Source organism: Cervus elaphus, chromosome X (genome assembly GCF_910594005.1).
Source record: "Cervus elaphus chromosome X, mCerEla1.1, whole genome shotgun sequence".
In the NCBI taxonomy this organism is placed as follows: domain Eukaryota; kingdom Metazoa; phylum Chordata; class Mammalia; order Artiodactyla; family Cervidae; genus Cervus; species Cervus elaphus.
This window is the reverse complement of record NC_057848.1, coordinates 85,899,038-85,917,962: the sequence shown is the minus strand read 5'-3', so window position 1 is coordinate 85,917,962 and position 18,925 is coordinate 85,899,038. Positions and strand designations below refer to the sequence as shown.

Genomic DNA, 18,925 nt, shown 5'->3' with positions numbered 1-18,925 from the left:
AGAGGACACACATAGATGGAGAAATATATCGTGTTCATGGATTGGAAGAATCAATATTGTGAAAATGTCTATACCACCCAAAGCAATCTAAAGATTCAATGCAATCCCTATCAAGCTACCAATGGTATTCTTCACAGAACTAGAACAGATAATTTCACAATTTGTATGGAAATACAAAAAACTTCGAATAGCCAAAGTAATCTTGAGAAAGAAGAATGGAACTGGAGGAATCAACCTGCTGACTTCAGGCTCTACTAAAAAGCCACAGTCATCAAGACAGTATGGTACTGGCACAAAGACAGAAATATAGATGAATGGAACAGAATAGAAAGCCCAGAGATAAATCCACATACCTACGGACACCTTACCTTCGACAAAGGAGGCAAGGATATACAATGGAAAAAAGACAACCTCTTTAACAAGTTTGCTGGAAAAACTGGTCAACCACTTGAAAAGAATGAAACTAGAACACCTTCTAACACCATACACAAAAATAAACTCAAAATGGATTAAAGATCTAAATGTAAGACCAGAAACTATAAAACTCCTAGAGGAGAACATAGGCAAAACACTCTCCGACATAAATCACAGCAGGATCCTCTATGACCCACCTTCCAGAATATTGGAAATGAAAGCAAAAAGAAACAAATGGGACCTAATTAAACTTAAAATCTTTCACACAACAAAGGAAACTATAAGCAAGGTGACAAGACAGCCCTCAGAATGGGAGAAAATAATAGCAAACAAAGCAATAGACAAAGGATTAATCTCAAAAATATACACGCAACTCCTGCAGCTCAAGTCCAGAAAAATAAATGACCCAATCAAAAAATGGGCCAAAGAAGTAAACAGACATTTCTCCAAAGAAGACATATAGATGGCTAACAAACACATGAAAAGATGCTCAGCATCACTCATTATCAGAGAAATGCAAATCAAAAACACAAGGAGGTACCATTACACGTCAGTCAGAATGGCTGCTATCCAAAAGTCTACAAGCAATAAATGCTGGAGAGGGTGTGGAGAAAAGGGAACCCTCTTACACTGCTGGTGGGAATGCAAACTAGTACAGCCACTATGGAGAACAGTGTGGAGATTCCTTAAAAAACTGGAAATAGAAGTGCCATATGACCCAGCAATCCCACTCCTGTGCATACATACCGAGGAAACCAGATCTGAAAGAGACACGTGCACCCCAATGTTCGTCGCAGCACTTTTTATAATTACCAGGACATTGAAGCAACTTAGATGCCCATCAGCAGATGAATGGATAAGGAAGCTGTGGTACATATACACCATGGAATATTACTCAGTCATTAAAAAGAATTCATTTGAATCAGTTCTAATGAGATGAATGAAACTGGAGCCCATTATACAGAGTGAAGTAAGCCAGAAAGATAAAGACCAATACAGTATACTAACGCATATATATGTAATTTAAAACGATGGTAATGATAACCCTATATGCAAAACAGAAAAAGAGACACAGATGTACAGAACAGACTTTTAGACTCTGTGGGAGAAGGCGAGGGTGGGATGATCTGAGAGAATAGCATTGAAACAAGTATACTATCAAGGGTGAAACAGATCACCAGCCCAGGTTGGGTGCATGAGACAAGTGGTCAGGGCTGGTGCACTGGGAAGACCCAGAGGGATGGGGTGGGGAGGGAGGCGGGAGGAGGGATCGGGATAGGGAACACATGTAAATCCATGGCTGATTCATGTCAATGTATGGCAAAAATCACTACAATATTTTAAAGTAATTAACTTTCAACTAATAAAAATAAATTAAAAAAAAAAGAAGGACTGCTGATAAGAGAACAAACTAGAGGGCTGGGGGAGAGGGAAGGACTTTGCAGGGCACCAATCTGGAATTCTGGTAAAATCCCCTCTACTCTGATTCAGGAAAAACCAATTCTCCAAAATATGTTATAAATAGTTGCTAACTTGCCAGTGCATTTGCTGATCTAGAGGTTTCCAGCTCTGCAAGTTTATTTTCAAAGTACTCAAGAGGCACCCCCAGCACCACAGCTCCTGTATATGGCACAGTGGGCTAGTGCCTGGTATAGGCAGCATATGGATCCTCCTGCTTTTTTCTCAGTGGAAGGAGTTTTCAGGCAAAGTCAGAAGGAAAAACATTTCTTATACTAAATGGCCTTCTCTTTATTCTCCTTGGTAGCAACAAGAAGTTAGATGTAGATTTGTAGGGGGAAAGGCCATCCAAGTCTACACCTGCAACAGAAATGCGATTTCTCTGCTTTCCAATAGATTTTACTCCTTTTGAGCTGATACTATTTGTGACCCTGCTGGATTTGGAACTCTTACACAAAAGCAACAACAACAGTAAGCCCAAAAGCTCTCCCTCAATTCACTGTAAAACCAGGCATAGGAATAAGCTTTACCAGTGAGAAATGCAGTTACAAGTCTATGCTAAGGTGTTCCCACACAGCTTTGAAGCCTTTCACCATAAATCACATTCACAAGTTTCATGTCTGTCTGCAGCATGCATATGGAGTTGCTCCACTACCACTGGACTTGGAATAAAAATCTGTTTTTGTGGAGATGATCATAGTCCACAAAAGTTTTTCTGCCACCAACAGGAAAGTAAGCATGCTAAAAGCACATGAGCTGTCAAATTGGTGAACTTGCTGTGACCTGGAACATCAGAAATACACTGAGTGCAGTGAGAAAAAGAGCATTTTGAATTGTGTTTCTTTTCTACTATAGGCAACAGTGTATAGTGTTGGAAGAGTGGGACTGCAGGAAACACTTTTGAAATGAGACCAGGTAATCTCTAATGTCTCTTTCAGCCTTGAAATTATCTAGGTCAAGACGAGTGACAAGCTCAAAGGCTGTCTGGTGCCAGGGGCATGATACAGCCCATTGGAAGGCAATAGAAAGAGGTACTACTTGAGGAATATTAGAGTGTTCCCCACTAAAAAGGATTCATATTAAAACACAATAAAACATATATGTTGCGAACTAGTATGAACTGCATTAGTTATCCTAACTGCTGGTGGTTTAGTTGCTAAGTCGTGTCTGACTCTTGCGACCCCATGGACTGTCCATGGCTCCTCTGTCCATGGTATTCTCCAGGCAAGAATACTGGAGTGGGTTGCCATTTTCTACTCTAGGGGATCTACCCAACCCAGGGATCAAAACCAGATCTTCTGCACTGCAGGCAGATTCTTTACCAACTGAGCTATGAGGGAAACTCAGTTATCCTAACTGGTTCCATAATATTCTGAAATGAAATTCCATTTTATCAATCAAAAAAAAAAATCCTATAATGAAACAAAACAAAACTCTCTGCTACACCCTCCAAAAACATAAAAAATCTCCAAGCAAAGTCCAACCCTTGGACTACTCCTAATTTTTAATTCCTCTTCAAAATCTCACTCTATTTTTTTGTCAAAATTCAGATGAGACTTCAAAATGAAAAGCTCACTGTTTTATCAATGAAAACTATTTGATTTTCTCAATTTTTCTTAGAAAGATATATATACATACATATATATAATATGTATACTACATGTTACATTATAAAATATATATTATCTGTTACATTATATATTATATGTATGCTAGGATTATATTTTATATTGAAAAGTGAAAAAGTGAAAGTGTTGGTCACTCAGGTGTATCCAACTCTTTGCAACCCATGGACTATAGCCTGCCAGGCTCCTCTGTCCATGGGATTCTCCAGGCAAGAATACTGGAGTAGGTTGCCATTTCCTTCTCCAGAGGATCTTCCCAACCCAGGGGTTCAACTCACATCTCCTGCTTGGCAGGCAGAGTCTTTACTATCTGAGCCACCAGGGAAGCTTATAGTTATATAAATATTAAAATTTACAAAACCCTTTCAAAGGAACATTTGGGAATTTCTCATACTTATTTCTATGTAGTTACAGATTTTTCAGTTTTGTCAAGGTACTTGTTTTCAATGACTGGTTGGATTTTCCTTTATATATCATCATCCTGGATCAGATGGTTATGATGATTGTTCACCAAGAAACTCAGAACAATTAGGGAGTGAAAGCTGAGGGAGGTAGCAGAATGACAGGTGGATTATGTGATGGAAAGCAGAGAGCTAGGCATCAATGGAAGGCAGTGGAGAGGGTGGTCTGTGACAGTCACTGAGAAATTCCACTCTCTAGGATGGAAAAGGATACAGATTAAGGAATTCAGTCGACTTCACCTGCCCTTTGACCTTCTCTTTCCCTTTCTCCATGAGCTACTTACTTCTTACCTGCAGCAAGAAGAGGAAGTCACTGCAGGGAGTTCTCCAGAGTCTCACTATGGATCTTCCATTTCTTGTAATGCTTTTAAATTAAGGCAAGAATTTATTCTGCGTGACGCCTGAACTCCTCTCTTTATTCAAAGAGATGGTCTGTTAAGAACAGTTTGGACACAGTGGGAGGAAGTTGGACTGCGGCTCCCTAGGTTCACCATTAATGGATAAATTGAATGCTTCCATTTAGGGTGAGTAAGATGGGGAGTATGTGGCATCTTTTGTTAGAAATACATTTAAATGAAAGATCTTAAAATGACTGGATTTCTTTTCTTTGTGTACACACTGAGTGGCAGGTGTTCCACAGAGTTTCAGGTCCCTCCAGAGTAACGTGCAACTGTGTGTGACTCATGTACTTCTCTACCATCTCTTTCTGATGTATGCAGCCAAAGGGGACTCTAAGGGGGAACTGGAGAAGATGGTGAACAGCAAGGAGGACAGATTTCCACTGTCCAGGCACACGAGAAAGAGTGAAGGCAAAGGTCATTGACAGAGCACTCGCATTGAACTAGAAGTTACTTGTTAGGCCATCAAGGAACCTCTGACACCAAGTTTCTTTAAAGGACTGAAGAGAAGCATTGTGAATTTACACAGTATTTTTATGCATGCTTTATCTTGCTGTCAGACAGCATTTTTTTTTTTTCAACATAAAAATTCAATCCTAAGAAGCTTCAAAGCTCCAACCTCCCAGCATAAGTCCAGGTTTTATTATTTTCTTAAGAAGCAGTTTTATATATCATCAGTGTTAATGAAGACATTATGTTCAATTCTTCAGTCGAATTGCAGATTTGAAATATGAAATTCTCAGAACCATATGCTCATGTTCAAAACGGATGTCTTGGTAGCTGTGACTATTCAGGGCACGGAGATGTATAGCAGTAAACGTGCATTTGAATGTGCAGGTTATACTTGATCATTAAGTGTGATTATTTAGAGAAGGCAGAGCGCTGTCAACATGGTTTTAAATAAAACAAACAAGTCAATGCAAGAAGGTATGGTTTGCAGCAGGAGTACTAGCCATAATCAGGATCCTTTATCCTTCATAGAAAGAGCCAGCCAAGGCTGCCCCTGTAAGCAAAGCACTTTGGAGCAGCTGGACAAAATGCTAGAGAGAAGCAGCTGGGCCCTTCCTCTCTGGAGAGGAAGACAGATCCCTTGGAGGTAGACTCAGCTGCTTATGAAACCTCCTATGACGAGCAGACTCAGTTCTCCCTGTTAGCCACAGAGTATTTTTCTGAAATTATATTTTTAATAGCCTTGACTAATATTAGCTTTCTAAAGTGCTGGAAAATAAAATAATCTGCTCTGAGAAAAGTGCAGTAAATGACTTTTATGTCTATATTAAATGTATAGCTCAGATTTTTTTTTTTTTTTGAGTAATGGTGATTTGTGTAGCAGACAGTTGGGCAGTGTTCTGGCTACAAAGAATCTAGGCACTGCCACTTCTTGCATGCTAAGTCACTTTGGTCGTGTCCAACTCTTTGCAACCTTATGGACTGCAGCCTGCCAGGCTCCTCCATCCATCCTTCTCCAGGCAAGAATATTGGAGTGGATTGTTATAGCCCTTCTCCAGGGTATCTTCTCCACCTAGGAGTCAAACCCTTGTCTCAGGCATCTCCTACATTGGCAGGTGGGTTCTTTACCTCTAGCGCCACCTGGTTAGGCATGTGAGTTTGAAGAGGGCATGCCACTTCTTAGCCATGAGAATTTGTCTGGTGTCTCAATTTCATTGAGCCCCAGGTTCTTTGTCTGTAAAATGGTGATAATAAAGGCATTTTCACTGATTTTTAGTGAAATGCTCTTTTACAAAGGGCCAGGCTTTCCCCCATGTTTAGAGAAAATTCCCTCCATATAATTGTGGCCAGTGATGCTATTCTCTTATTTATTATAGAATTTGTAAGGTGTTCTCAAACTGTTCAGTCTTCTGGGGAAGCCACTTTTGGAGGGTCCAGGTTTAACTGTCATATGTTTAGACACTGTGAACCACTGCATTTCACTCTTCACTTTCCCTTTGAGTTTTGCACCTGGAAATCTGTAATTATCAAAACGTTTTTGTTGACCCAGTTCTCTAATTTGTTAACCAAGACTTCACTGGTTATATGTTCTTCTATGATCTAATTCCAGGAGATCCTGTTCTCTTTATTGCCAAAGACATTTTTGGCCTGATTAAGGATTCTTTGACCTTATTTTAAACCCATAATGCTGGTTATAATTACATACAAATTATTTTCATACTTGACAGGGAATTCTAATTGCTTAACTAATGTAACTTTTCTCTTGCTTAGTTAATAATAGAAATAAATCTTATTGGATTTACCATTCTCAGCTTTGAATTGCATACCTTGAAATGTCTTTCATGTCAGAAAAAAAATTTTTAGTCTTGTATAAGCTCCTGTTTTCTAGGTTTCTGATGCTGTTTCTAGATGACACAGCCCACTTTACTGACCATGTGTTCTGTGAGCACAATCAACCTAGTAGTGGTTATATTGGTCCCATGTGAAAAAGGTATTCTAAGTATCACTGGATCCTTGGGGATGATGGAGTTTATTTTTTCAGTGTAAATATCACATTCCTTTCCCCAGAAGCATTGAAATTTAAATGAAAAAAATGCTCTGAATTTAGGCTTCAGGTTTTTTATTGAGACAATTTCTCTAGACAAGTGTTAATTGATCAGGGTTAGAAATGGAAAGACTTTGTGTTATTATTCTACATTTTGATGACCTCCCCCAATGACACCAAGACAAAACTTTAAAAAGCAGAAACTCAGGGATTGAAATGAATGCATAATCTTGAACTGAAGATTTGTTCAAATGGAATGAGATATAAATCTCAAAATTGAGATTAACCAAAGATCTTTTACCCTGCTAAGTGATTGTCTATGTTCTCCCACGCTACCCCACCAGTGTTTGAAAATAAAACTTTTAAACTTACCTTTCCTTTTTAAAAACTTTTTATTTTTAAATAAATATAGATTCACTGGAAGTTGCAAAGATAGTATAGAAAAGTCCTATGTACTCTTCACCCAGTTTCTCACAATGGTTACATCCTAATTAACTGGAGTTCAAAATCAGAAAATTGACTTTGTTAAATATATGTGTGTACTAGTTGGAGTTTTTTCAGAAAAATAGAACCACAATAAACCATATTTATTATGAGGCATGGGCTTATGTGCTTATAGAGTGGGTTAAGTCCCATGATATGCTGTTGGCAAGCTAAAGACCTGGGAAAACCAGTAATGTAATTCCATGAATTAAAAAGCCTAGGAACCAGGGGAACTGATGGTGTAAATCCCAGTCTGAGAGCCAGAGAATATCAATTAGTGAGGTAGGAAAAAGGGGAAAAACTCTAGCTTCCTCTGCCTTTTGTTCTCTTCAGGCCCTGTTCAGTAGATTGGAAGAGGCCTATCTACATTGGGGAGGACAATCTATATACAATTGAAATGCTGATCTTATCCAAAGCACCCTCAGAGCCACACCCAAAAATAATGTTTAATCTGGGCACTCTGTGGCCAGCCAAACTGACACACGAACCATCACAATTTGTAGAGTTCTGTGTCAGTTTATGACAAGTAAATTTGTGTAACCAGCAGCACACCCCTTACCACAAAGATCTCCTTCATTCTGCTCCTTTTTAGCAATACTTATCCCTCCTCCATATTATTTCTAACTCCTCAAAAGCAGTAACCTGTTTTTCATCTCTATAATTTTTTCATTTTGAGAATATTGCATATATGACCTTTCAAGATTGGCTTTGTCTTTTATATAGCATAATACCCTTTAGATTCATCCAAGATATTGTGTATACCAATAGTTTGTTCCTTTTCATGACTGAGTAGTATTCCATGGTATGGATGTTCCACAATTCATTTAACCATTCACATGTTGAAGCATATCTGTATTGCTGCTAGTTTGGGGTTAGTTATTACAAGTAAAGATACTATGAACAATGGCATACAGGTTTTTATCCAGACATAACTTCTCATTTCTCTGGGACAAATGTCCAGAAGTACAATTGCTGGAATGGTAGTTGCATGTCTACTTTTTAAAGCAATTTCTGAATTCTTTTCCAGAATGGATATACCACTTTACATTGCCATCAGTTGTCGCTTAAACAACTGTTATTTTTTTTCTTGAGTCTTAAGTTTTAATTTTCTCTGTCTTTCAGAGTCTTAAGTCTGTTTTATATATAATTGTCAATATTTGCTAGCTATATTTAGGAAGAAGAATAGGGAAAAATACATATACTCTGTCTTCCCAGAAGCAGAAGTCTTCTTTATTTTTCTCTGTTGAACACAAAAATCTCATATTCTCTTTCAGTGTTATGACATTTCAAAATAGAATAATTCATAGTTTAAAAAGTAAACAACAACAACATTGAAGGAAATTTTTATCTTGTTTTCAAACTAATAAACCAAACTTTTTCCTTCACTACTCTTTCATCTGCTATTTATATATGTTCTTCCACTTCACTGAGACTCCTTACCCCCATACATTTTCAGAGTTCTGACAGTTTTAATTTCTAATCCCCCTACATGTATTTCCAGCCATATCTTTACTTCCGAGTTAGACTGTTCTTTTGATACTTGTGACCTATTATGAACCAAAACATCAAAATCAGTGTCAGATTTTTGGCCTGTTTTTTAGAACAAAGATGTTCAATTTCAGATAAGTTTGGATAAGTATCAGATAAGCATCCACACTCTTAATAAATGCTTAGTTGAACCAGCATTCAACAAAATTTGAGGCCTGCCCATAAAAAGAGATTTGTTTTTATCAGTATTTGACTTGATTCAAGCTAACCTACTCATCTTTTTGCTTTGTGAAAAAAAAATGAATCAGTTTGGAATCATCAGGCTTGGAATGAGTGCATGGGCTCCTCAAATATAGTTTGGGTGTATTTAACACACAATATCATAAGCCAAATGTAATTATAAAGGGCTGTTAGATGAAGTTCAATTTTAGCATAGATCTACATGAAGGAGACAAGGTTACTTTTCTTTCCCCTCTTCTTTAGGAGATGGATAAATTTGCATTTTCCCTAAAATTTATTTGTTTTTCCTATGGAAAGTTTGAGATCATGATATTAATATTTAACTTCAGTGGAAACATGAAACCTTTCATAAGTGTTGTTTTCATCATAAGAAGTGTAATTATATACACACATCATTTATGCATATAATTTTTATTTTTTTTATGGTTAGTTGGTTTTAAAGTACAGCAAATATAGCAGTGGTAAAGAATCTGCCTGCCAATGCAGGAGACGCAGGAGATTCAAGTTCAATCTCTGGGTCGGGAAGATCTCCTGGAGGAGGAAATGGCAACCCGCTCCAGTACTCTTGCTTGGAAAATCGCACTGGACAGAGGAATCTGTTGGGCTACAGTCCATAGGGTTGCAAAGAGTTCCTGAGTTACTCTGAGTTACTGAGCATATACATGACTAAGTTACTGAGCATATACACATGCAAGAAAATACTATATTGGAGACATTCCAATAAAACAGAATAGAAAGTCAAACAATTTTCCAATAGCTAATTTATTAGATTTTGTTCAGTTATTAAATTCATCCTCATTTTATAGATGAAAATAGTTACTTATAATTTGCTGTATTTTTATGTATCTATTTTTATTGTAAATTTTTTGGGTGAACTTCTTGGCATTGTTTTTTATAGAGGGAGTGGGTATCAAATGGTATTAAGTGGTATCAAGGGAGTGGTATCAAGACAGTCGTATGAAGTACAAGAGGTCACTTTCTCAATTTGTATTGTTACTTCCAACCATTTACATTTTGGTTTGTTTAGGTTGTAGGTTTTTAAATTTAATTTTGTTTTTGTCTTGGAACTTTAGATTTTTGTTCTGACCATTTGTTAGTGTTTTCCTTAAAATGATGGTAAAAACTAAAAACAACCAAAAAGCTAAAAAAGTATCTTTTCTTCTTTCCTTTACATATCCTGTGGTCCATTAGTAGACAGAATTTCAGTTAGTTTTATGAAATGCAATATTTAGTACCCCTTCCCCTGTCCCAGTTTTATTTAAGGGAAAAAGATAAACTTCAATGACCTGAAGTTGAGAATGTGGATACAGCTTCTTTCAGTCACACTCAGATTGCATAGTATTCTTCATTTCCTTTTACCCTGAATGTATAACAGTGCTGGGTGACAAAGGTACACAAATCCAACTCCATCATCGCCATCATCAGTAGCATCGGTTCAAGCTGCTTTTTATGACAAAGTACAATAGCTGATCCCAAGCTCTGCTCTCTGGGAAAATAAGTCATTCCACTCAGCACCACCTGAAATACCAAAAAGCAAATTGTAGCATTTCTTAGGAAGAAATAACCTCCATTTCTTCTCCTTCTCTTTGCCCTTCCCCTTTCCCTTCCTATTTCCCCCTTCTTCCTCCTCTCCTCCTCCAATTAAGTAAACCCATTATGTTTTTTTTTTTCCCCCAAAATGGCTCCTAGAGTAGCCATTAGAATGGTTTGCTCTGATGTCAGTGTTTACATTGCTAATCAACAGTCCAACTGCTAATAGCTGCTCCTTCTGTGGTAGTATTTTCAATGCGGTGTATTTTCAGCATCTGTGAAACACTCCTTGCTTTTAGGTTTTTCAAAAGATTGCACATTTCCAGTGATGGTGTTGGGTTTCATCCCAATGGCTACAAATTGACCTTGGTTCTTTAATTTCCTCAGTTATTTTGCTGTCCATCGAATATGGTTTTGCTTTGCTAGTTTTGAATCTCTGTTCCTTAGTTAACACTTCAAGAATCATCAGCTAACTGCTATTAATTTCAGTACATTCTTCCCAAATGCTGTAAATAAGTTCCTTATTGGCTCAGCAGCACCAGTACCTAATATTCTTTGGGTGATTCTCAAGTCTAACAGTGTAGGTGAAGGAAGATAAATTAACTCTATTTTTGGCTGCATCAGCAGTATATCTAGGTGTGCATCACCCTTAATCCTTGTTTTTTTGATCCTTGATAGTGACAGAATAGGTTTCCAAGTGGTCTTCCCTTAGCTCATTCAGATAATCCACCATGTCATGCTCTGATTTATTCAACTTGGATTGGCAAGTTTGCTGAAATGTGTTCAATACTATCTCTAGGTATTTGTTCAACTCTCCACCAATAACAAAGGCAGTATCACCAAACATAGAATCTGTGGCTTCACAGACCTGTGGATATTCTCATTTCCCAAGTTCTCTGTCAACAAAAACTAAGATATTGGATTTCAAGTTGTGACATAAATCTTCCACTTATCTTACAGTCTCCAATAAAACCTTGCACTCAGTATATTTTTTCAATGAAATACCCATACTCAGGACAACTTAGAGGCCTCTATATACTTTAGTAATTCACCAATCAACATTTCCTCTGATGTATTAACTGTCATTGAGTCATCCTTTTGCAAGCCCCAGATCCAACTGTTCTTTGAAAAATCCTTAACAGGGAGTCCATCGTCTCACCTTGATGCTGCACTTTTCAGAGAATATTTTGAAGAGTTGTGTGGAGTAAAGACTGAAGGCCACTGAACTGGATCTTACCAGAAGTGCTTTTGTATGTGACTGTATCTCTATCAATACATTTTTTGCAGTTAGAGTTGCCAGTGTCAATTTTTGAACTGAAGGGTAATAGTACTTGTTACTCTTTTTCACAATTTTCATCAAAGCTTCACATGAAGCACTTCTCAGGTTATTCTAGTGGCCATCAGGCCAGTCTGCGATCTCTAGGAGCTTCTGTAATATGAAGATCAGCAGTAAGTAGCTGTTTCTTCCTGATCATCACTCACTGAGGTTTCATAAACATCTTCAACTAAATAGGAAAAAACTCAGAGCACATTTGATGCCATGATGATTAGCACTCAGGCCTTCTCTCAGACACCGTAGCAAGGGAACCCAGTAGACATCACTTAAGGCAGCTTCATGGAGCAACTTGCAAAATCTGGCTCTGGTCTATATACTTATATATCAAACAACTTCCACAGGAGTCTCTGATGAATTATATTGAGATAAGCATTACCTGTATAACTAAGAGTTTGAGCTTATTGGATTTATTTTCTTCCAAGATACAGGCAAAAGTCTTCACAACCATATCCAGGTATCAGTAACCAGAGTTCTTGATTTGTTCTGTACAAGAGGGAAGGACAGGTGAGACGACGTCATTTTCACATCAGTTGGTCAGGAGAATCATCATTTGCATCATTTTTTCTAGTGATGTGTGAGAATTGGAACCTCAGTTATAGTGTTTCCTTAGCATAGATCTTGCTGTGTGCTCTGGGACCTTCTTTGTTCTGCTGCCTCTTTAGCTTCAATGGCCGAATCTATTTTGTCATCACAGACATTAGACTAGAATGTTATTCCTTACAGGGCCACTTCATCAAAGTCACTGTTTTACTTCAATTGTGATCACAAAATGAGCAGCACTTGTATGTGCCTCCACTATTGACAGTACAAGGGCATTTTCTTCACCAGATTCTGTAATGTAATCATTAACACCTTATAATCTTGATAACTGGCTGCTTTCTAGACTATCTGGAAAAGAAATTGTCTTTTAGATTCTTTGTCAAAGTTCGCTTTGATGAACTCCAATACCTCAAGAGTGGCTTTGTAGTCATTAAGTTTGCTTTACTATTAGGATCTTCTGTCAACTTCCCCAGGATTATGGCAGTCAGAATTTCACTGGATGGACCTTGCAGCTGCTCTGTGTGAATATCTTGACAGATGTAACAAATTGCATCCAATGTCAACTCTTTCATGTGCTCTATGCTGTTGGAGTTTGTGACACTGTCTACCAGCTGAAGAAGGAATCCTGACTGCTGATTTACTGGGTTCTCTGTACAAACAATTTCAGTCATCATTGTGAGGCAGAGTTAAGCAGGTAGGTTTCTGTGCCCAAATTATGCAGAATAGTTTGTGGCTTCTCAATCAAACGTTAACATTAATGGAAAGCCATTCTGCTATTGTTGTGCCTTGATGTTTGGATCCTCAGATGGCAAAGAGTTCTTGATCTATAGACCAGCTGCAACTCTGCCAATCTGGCTGTTTACTGAATTTTCTGGCACTCTGGACAGTTCCAGAAGGACCTGTGACAAGTTTCACCACCCTTCCCTCCAGGAATGTCTACATAGTTTCTAGTTCAAGCAGAGGTAAAAACACAGTTATTTCAAGGCTGTCAGTCAGTTCAGCTCAGTCGCTCAGTCATGTCCGACTCTTTGCTACCCCATGAATCGCAGCACGCCAGGCCTCCCTGTCCATCACCAACTCCTGGAGTTTACTCAAACTCACGCCCATCGAGTCGGTGATGCCATCCAGCCATCTCATCCTCTGTCGTCCCCTTCTCCTCCTGTCCCCAATCCCTCCCAGCATCAGGGTCTTTTCCAATGAGTCAACACTTCGCATGAGGTGGTCAAAGTACTGGACTTTCAGCTTCAGCATCAGTCCTTCCAGTGAACACCCAGGACTTATCTCCTTTAGGATGGACTGGTTGGATCTCCTTGCAGTCCAACGGACTCTCAAGAGTCTTATCCAACACCATAGTTCAAAAGCATCAATTCTTCGGCGCTCAGCTTTCTTCACAGTCCAACTCTCACATCCATACATGACCGCTGGAAAAACCATAGCCTTGACCAGACTGACCTTTGTGGGCAAAGTAATGTCTCTGCTTTTTAATATGCTATCTAGGTTGGTCGCAACTTTCCTTCCAAGGAGTAAGCGTCTTTTAATTTCATGGCTGCAGTCACCATCTGCAGTGATTTTGGAGCCCCCAAAAATAATGAAGTCTGACACTGTTTCCACTGTCTCCCCATCTATTTCCCATGAGGTGATGGGACCAGATGCCATGATCTTAGTTTTCTGAATGTTAAGCTTTAAGCCAACATTTTCACTCTCCTCTTTCACTTTCATCAAGAGGCTTTTTAGTTCCTCTTCACTTTCTGCCATAAGGGTGGAGTCATCTGCATATCTGAGGTTATTGATATTTCTCCCAGCCATCTTGATTCCAGCTCGTGCTTCTTCCAGCCCAGCGTTTCTCATGATGTCCTCTGCATATAAGTTAAATAAGGGTTACAATATACAGCCTTGACATACTCCTTTTCCTATTTGGAACCAGTCTGTTGTTCCATGTCCAGTTCTAACTGTTGCTTCCTGACCTGCCTACAGGTTTCTCATCAGCTCCAAAGTGAAGGTGATGGCAGTTGCTTCCCTTCAGATGATGCTTGCTTCTCAGGTGACAGCACTGACTAGAGACAGGGGTTGGGAGTTGAGTGGCACTTAAGGGTTTGAAGGGGGTCAGACTCCCCACAAGTTTGTTCATCTGTTCCTTCTTTATAATATTCTGTTATCCTTTCCTTATCACTTCCTTCCTCCCACTTTCCCTCTTTGCTGTTAGCAGTGGCAGCTGCTCCTTTGGTGGAGGTGGTGGAGAAAGCCTAGAGGCATCTCAGAACATGACTGGAGCTTAGTTGGCGAGGAGAGAAAGGAGAAAGGGAGGTAGCGAGTGAACAGAAATCAGTAGGGAGAGAAAACTTTGCTACACTTTAAATTGCGTGGGTGCCTGCTAAGTCGCTTCAGTTGTGTCCAACTATTTGTGACCCAGTGGACTGTAGCCCACCGGGGTTCTCTGTCCATGGGATTCTCCAGGCATGAATACTGGAGTGGGTTGCCATGCCTTCCTCCAGGGGATCTTCCCGACCCAAGGATCAAACACACATCTCTTACGTCTCCTGCATTGGCATGCATGTTCTTTATTTTCAGCACCACTTGGGAAGGTCACAGTTTAAATTACAGAAACTAAAAGCTAAATCATAAGCATCAAAGGTCATTAAAATTACTTACACTATTTATGAGGTGGCTTACTGGTAAAGGATCTGCCTGCCAAGCAGAAGACACAGGTTCAATCCCTGGGTTGGGAAGATCCTCTGGAGGAGGAAATGGAAACCACTCCATATTTTTGCCTGAGAAAGCCCATGGATAGAGGAGCCTGGCAGGATACAGTCCATGGGGTCACAAGAGTCAGACATGACTTAGTGACTAAACAATAACAATATGTGTATGAATATCAGTAATCAGTTAATTGTCCTGGCCAAGTGCTCAAATAGGCAGTGATTTTTTTAAATTTTATTTTTGATTGGCAGATAATTAATTTATAATATTGTGATGGTTTCTGCCATACATCAACATTAATCAGCCATAGGTATACAAATATCCCTTCCCTCTTGAACCCCCTCCCCATCCCACCCCTCTAGGTTGTCACAGAGCATCAGCTTTAGATTCCTTGTGTCACAAAGCAAATTCCCACTGGTCATCTATTTTACATATGGTAATGCATATATTTCAATGCTATTCTCTCAAATCATCCCATAATGATATCTTATATCCCTAATGATTTCCTTAAAGGAAGTTAGTTGCATTATAAAAGAACTTTCAGCTTGCCATTTAGCTAAAATTTCTTTATCCCAGCCTATGTGAAAAAAAAAATAAAATAAAATTTTCATTATTGATTAAGCACTTTGGGATTCAGACTGGTGACAGGAACTTTAAGAAACTCTGTTTATATGGTACTAACAGACCATACATTTAGACTTTTCAGCCAAAATTGCACAAGTGTACAGCCCTACTATCAGTAGTGTCATCTGCAATGTATGGAAATAAAAGGGCTTACTGGTTCTTTGCCAAATCTTAGACTCATCCAGTATAGCTCTGCAAGACAAGGGTAGTAACTAAGTGCATCAAAATGTCACGTTAACATGCACCTCAAATAGAGTTCAAAGTTGCAAGGGTAGAAGAACTCTAGGAGAAAGAAGAAAACAATTTTAGTTTGCTTTCAAACTGTCAAAATTAAGTGGCTATTTGTTCCTCTATATCGGTTTGGTACAGTCATATGGGAATGGAAATAATCTGGTAGGTAAAGATGGATGAAATTATAGTTCAAGGGTTTTATCCTAGAAGGGGCAGGTGCCTGAAATAGACAAGAGATAAAAGTCAGGAAGCATGTTACAAAGATACCTCCTAGAGGAAACCTTTGGAAAATTGGGAAGGACTAGACAGGAAAGAGATTTTGGGCAATCGAGCTAGGAACTTGTTCTACACTAAGCATAGGCAAGCACATACACACCTAGGTTTACATTTTGTTGAGTTTAGACAGATATGTCTTAGAAGGTTTGTGCTGAAAGGAGAAGAGCAAAGACTTTATGCAAAAATTGTCCAATTTGTAGTTTCATCTAATGGTGGTAAAGAAGCTACATTTATTTATCATCAAAGACATGCAAATTATTCTCCCTAGCCATGGCAAGAAAGTTTGTGAAGCTGGTGAGTGCTTTCCACAAGGTACACTTTCATTAAATATTAGTGGATTTGTGTCATCTGCCCCATATTTTCACAGAGTACCCAGATGTCTATCTCTGGAAAATCACAAACTAAACAAGAAGTATGCAGTCTGAAAGTATTAATTACTCCATTGCTGTGATTCTCAACCCAATACCTCCTTTATTTCTTAAAACCTACTTTGAAATTCTTAAATGAAATTTATACATACTATAACCTACAGGTACACAGTACCCCCCAAAAAATTATGTATTAGCTATAATATGAAGAGTAAATGAAAGTAATCTATAATAAAATAATAATATTTTATATGCAAATGCACAGGCAAAGCCAGTCCCACAGACATACTATAATAGATGCTTGCAACTGTAAGTAAAATCATTATGGTATGATAGCTACCAGTGTTGACTTTGTATCTACTCAATGCTCAAATACTCAAATATGTGTCAGTGCTTTTTTTGACAAGATGTCCCCACATGATGATAAATGCTTATGAAGTTTCAAATAAAAGAAGGAATAACATTTCCTCAAATTATAGCATATAAAAAATTTTTCAACTACATGTGTATTGGGACATTTGGAAGTCATCCAAAAGAAAATGATTAAACACCATGTGAGAGACAGTTCTAGGTACTTGGAATACAATGGTGAACGAACCAGGAAAACACCTCTGGTCTCATGGAGCTTACAGATTAGTTGGGGGTGGGGTTGAGGGGGATGGGGATAGACAATAAACATGGTAAACAAATTAAATAGCATGTTACAAGGTAGTAAGTTCCTTGCGGGGGAAATGGAGTGAGGTAATTGCATTGAGATTGCCAGGGAGTGGTAAGTGGTTGGAATTTGAATTAGGTGTGGTTGTGGTAGGCTTCACTGAGAAAGTGATATCTGCACATAATCTGGGAGGAGCTTAGGAAGCTAACCATGCAGATGTCTGGTGAAAAGCATTCCAGGAAGAGGAAACAGCCAGTACAAAGGCTCTAATGATGGTGCATGCCTGGTATTTTCAAGGCACAGCAAAGAGGCCAATATAGATAAAGTCAAAAAGGTAAGGAGAGAAGTAGCAGGGCATGAGCTTCAGGGAGTTAGTGGGAAGAGAGCACTTAGTAAGACACTCTAAGGACTTCAGACTTTGAATAAGGTGGGAAGACATTGCAAGATTTTGAGCAAAAGAATGACATGATATCTGACTTAGTTGCTATGTTGGGCATTCTCTGGCAAGTGGGGTGGGAGAGAAGAGAGGAAAGAGTGGAATCAAGGAGTCCAGTTGGATATTATAGTAATCCAGACAAGAAATGCTTGTGGCTAGACCAGGGTTTTAGCTCTACAGATAGTGAAGAGTGGTTGGATTTTGGACAAGTTTTAAAGCGTCAACTTGATTTCTTGATGATCTGGATATGGAGTATGAGATAAATAGAGGGATGCAAAGTTATTTCCAACTTTTTAGCCTGAGCTCCTGGATGTTAAAATTTGCCATTTACCAAGAAGGAAAGACTTCAGCATTTGAAGGGTGGAAGAAGGATATCGAGTTTAGTTTTGAAGATGTTAAGTTTGAAACGTCTATTAGACATCTATATGGAGATGTTGATAGGCAATTGGAAATAGAGGTATGGTATTCAGAAGAGAGGTATTAGCTAAAGTTAGTAACTTGAGAGTCTTAGCCATATATATGGTACTTAGCGCCATGTTATTGGATGACCTCACCATCACTAGGGGTAAAAAGGAGACTTGCATATTTGGCACAACACCTGTCTTCTGCAGAAGGCATTTTCAGCTCCACGAATATGAGTCAACGGGAGTCAACACAAATCTTCAAAAATAATTATATTCCTTCTCCAAAAGGAATTAATAGTGGACTTCATGCACTGGAACTAAGGTCACAGATTTTTAGGATTTCTATCCCATCCTCAGAGTTCAATAGGGGGCTTGAGTATTAGGAATAACTTATAGCTTCTCCAGGTATTCTCAACACCATTAATGGCTGGAGAGAGAAACCTCATACTGGGACTAAGACACTACTTCCTCTAGACATTCTATCCTCCATAATCAGGAATCAAGCTGGGTTCTGGGAGTAACACCTGGCTTCCTCAGTAATACTCAATTCCATAGACACTGTCATCTACTAGTTCCTGTCATTACTAATAACCTCATCTCTTCCATAATTTCTGTATCATTATAATCACTCATTTACATATTCCTGCAACTCTCATGTCATGAATTTTTTTTTTTTTTTAGTGCAGGATTATGTCATACATTGCAAGATGTCTAATATTCCTGATTTCTGTTCAGTAAATGCCACTAGGACCCCCCTAAACATTATG

General features: G+C 38.6%; 1 long non-coding RNA gene across 1 annotated transcript in view; it reads right to left on the bottom strand.

The window, feature by feature from the left end:
- LOC122690692 overlaps nt 1-14,649 on the bottom strand; it is a 28,518-nt gene extending 13,869 nt beyond the window's left edge. The window contains exons 1-2 of the long non-coding RNA XR_006340078.1: nt 14,638-14,649; nt 4,366-4,369 (exon numbers count right to left, since the gene is read on the bottom strand). This is a non-coding gene — a long non-coding RNA (uncharacterized LOC122690692). The remainder of the gene's footprint in view (nt 1-4,365; nt 4,370-14,637) is intronic.
- Between the last annotated feature and the right edge of the window lie 4,276 nt (nt 14,650-18,925).